The sequence below is a fragment of the Carassius carassius genome, chromosome 31 (genome assembly GCF_963082965.1).
Source record: "Carassius carassius chromosome 31, fCarCar2.1, whole genome shotgun sequence".
Lineage (NCBI taxonomy): Eukaryota > Metazoa > Chordata > Actinopteri > Cypriniformes > Cyprinidae > Carassius > Carassius carassius.
This window is the reverse complement of record NC_081785.1, coordinates 783,571-787,500: the sequence shown is the minus strand read 5'-3', so window position 1 is coordinate 787,500 and position 3,930 is coordinate 783,571.

Genomic DNA, 3,930 nt, shown 5'->3' with positions numbered 1-3,930 from the left:
TATATAAGCATGGTATCATAATTTCAGTATTTATTTATTAATTATCATTATTATTATATTAGTCAATTTATTTTACATTTATTCACATTCTTTATTCCATTTTCAACTTTTACTATTTAAAAAAAAAAAAAAATTATTATATTCAATTTTTTTATTTATTAGAAAATTAAAGTTAACAATTTCAAAATCCTAGAAATTCATGTATTAAAAAATGCATGGTGATTTAATTTCTTTTTTATTATTTTATTTCTTCTTCTTCTTCTTCTTCTTCTTCTTCTTCTTCGTCTTCTTCTTCGTATTATTATTATTCTTATTATTTAAGTGAATTATCAAATAATTAAATTTATTTTATTGGATTTACTTCATTTTTATTAGTGAATTTATTTGTATTTATTATATTTATATTATTATATTGTATTTTTAGTCTGAAACAGTATTGATTATCAGTAGATATGGTGATGCAGCTCAACCAAGGGGAAATTTGAGTAAGTAAGGGAACGTTTAAATCATCTAATGCACTGTAAAACCCGACAAGTTAACTTAACTCAAACCGTTTGAGTAAACAGATTGCCTTGATTTAAACCATGTAAGTTTTAAAACTTTGCATTCAAGTAATTAAGTGATTAACTAAGTGCTGATTGTGAATTAGTGATGAACAGCTGCTGTTAACAAACAGAATCACAGAAGAAAAGAGAAACACAAGAACTACTACAACTGACTTCAGACACAGCCTTAGATGAAATCAACTGAAATAAAATACATGAAATCTCTCAAGATCTGATTAAACAACCCCACAAACAGCATCACCAGCTCCACTTATTAATAACCAGACTGACTTTATTTCTGTCAGACGTCTACAGAAGATCTTATTGAGAATGAACTAAGGTTTAGATGTTGATTTATTGTTTCATTTGAAGTAACCATGTTAGAGATCAGTGTTTGCTTTAGTTGGGCTCTTGACCCTTGACTTCTGTCTTAGTCTGTTCTCTGGCTGTTATAACCGTGTGTTTCTACAACACATTTGTTATAATTTAAAAGCCCAGAAAAAATGCCATCAGGTGTTAACCTGTACCTGGGTGTAGGTTGTTATACTTTGTATTGGTGATGATAACCATCAATTATTGATCCGTGAATAGGTGTTGTCTATTTGATTGATTATAGTAAATGGATGCTAAGAGCCAGTGGTTCTGTGAAAATCAGATAATACAAAGACTTTCCAAACAGTTTGGACTTCTATGGTGTCAATTAGTCACACACAGACATCAATAATCAGCATATGAACCTCAACAATGGTGACCATAAAAAAAAATGCTGCAGAGCATGCTGGGAGCCATGGATGAGTTTTGTAATACAATAGTACCCAGCATGCATTGCAGCATGTTTTTTTCGTCACCATTGTAGAGGTTAATATTCTGATTATTAATGTCTGTGTTTGACCAACTACTAGCATAGAAGAAAAATGTATGTGTACAAAATGTTTAGAAAGTCATTTTTATATTAACTGATTATCACAGAACCACTGGCTCCTAGTGTCATTTTTTACTAGAACCACTTCTACAAATTACACTACACCTACTTCATCAAAGATTAGACTCCGTACGGCTCAATAATTGTGAATAATAATAATGAATAATTATCATCACCAATATAAAGTATAACAACCTACACTTAGGTACAGGTTAACACCTGATGGCATTTTTTCTGGGCTTTTGAATTACAACAAATGTGTTTTAGAAACACACGGTTATAACAGCCAGAGAAAACACAAAGACAGAAGTCAAGGGTCAAGAGCCCAACTAAAGCAAACACTGATCTCTAACATGGTTACTTCAAATGAAACAATAAATCAACATCTAAACCTTAGTTCATTCTCAATAAGATCTTCTGTAGACGTCTGACAGAAATAAAGTCAGTCTGGTTATTAATAAGTGGAGCTGGTGATGCTGTTTGTGGGGTTGTTTAATCAGATCTTGAGAGATTTCATCTAAGGCTGTGTCTGAAGTCAGTTGTAGTAGTTCTTGTGTTTCTCTTTTCTTCAGTGATTCTGTTTGTTAACAGCAGCTGTTCATCACTAATTAACAATCAGCACTTAGTTAATCTTAATTGCAATGTACATCTTTCAGTGAACTCAACTGAATTAAGTTCAGAGTACTCATAACTGTGAGTTTTTTCAACTTAAATGGTTTAAGGCAATCGGTTTCCTCAAATGGTTTGAGTTAACATAACTTAAGGATATCTGTTTACTCAAACCGTTTGAGTTAAGTTTACTTGTCGGGTTTTACAGTGTGGTTTTAATTATGCTATAAATCTCAAAGCATTTACAGAGTTTTGTCTGAAAATGATGCGTTTTACTTGTCTGTTAATCGTGTTTGAAGCTTCAGAGTTTCTATGCTGGGAATAAGTTACAGGAAATTGAAAATGTTTTACATCAAATTAAAAACAGAGGACGTTAAACAAGATGGATGTGCTGAACTTCTATTCATTATTACTCAAAGTTTTTGACAGCTATTGCAATAATGAACCATCATCAGCTCAGAAACTAATCAGATACTCTTACACAATTATCACTTTGACAATACATCATTATACAGAGAAAACTAAGTTTAATAAAGCCTCATAGAGCTGATATCCAAATAGCTTTCAGAACTTCAACACTTCTCTAAAACTTCTTCTTCATTGCAACTAAACTACAAGACTACTGAACATCAACATGTGACCGTCCTGCAGAAACTTGTTCTATTGAAAAAAGTATTACTCATTTAATATGCAGGGTGCATTTGCATAGAAATCATAGAAAGAAAAAAAGTTTTGAATTTTTTTGCCTAATTTCTTCTTTAAAGCAGCAGCAGTTGTCAGTGTTAATTTGCTCTCATCAAGTGCTGATGTGTCATCTACGCTGTGAAAACTCACAGCAAAGCAGTGCTATATCCATTAGCATTATGTTTAGTGGTGTAAATTGAATATGGTACAAGAGAGACTTCATTAAATGGATCATTGTTTCTATTTAAAACTATTTATTTAAAATCTATTTCATAACATGTATTTCTTTCAATCTATTTAAAAGTAATTATAAGTAGTTCTATATATATTTTCTTTCAATCTATATAAATGTGTTTATTTATACTTATTTAAAAAGTATTATTTTAATTAATTTCTTTAAATCTATTCATTTAATTTAAAAAGGCTTCTTTAAATTTCTAAAGATTTTTTTTATATATATTCATAATATTTTATAAAAAATATAATATAATATAATATAATATAATATAATATAATATAATATAATATAATATAATATAATATAATATAATATAATATAATATAATATAATATAATATAATATAATATAATATAATGCAACTAATTCCCCTTTTTTAGCATAAACCCCATTCGTCTTCAAAAGCCACTCACAATTAATATAACTAGATTATTTACGCTGCTAAAGAATTGTGCCATGTGCATTTATTAAAGCTGATTTTGTTTAATTTGTTTTCGATTTTGTTGATGTGTTTATGGCATTACCTGATTTGCATAATTGCTTTATTGAATCAGGTCCTGAAACAATGCAATGCTAAACAGCGTTGTTCAATCTGACTGAATTATCCCTTGTGTGTATTTCTCATGGCTCTTGTTCCATATGAAGCATATGTGTGTGTGTGTGTGTGTGTGTGTGTGTGTGTGTCTGTTCCCACAGCCAATGTTGTGTTCTCTGTGTTCTTATTGAATATTTTACATTAACTCTATTGAACTTTAGGCAGCATACTGTCTTCTCTTGTTGCGCAGTACAACCCCTAGATATTATCTCTCACAATATGAGTCATTTTATATTGCAGTAACAGTCTGTATCATATTAGTTATTTTTGCTGGAAATAAAATACAAATGGTTTATGTATTCAATAACCATGTGGTAGTGCCTACTATTTTATATAC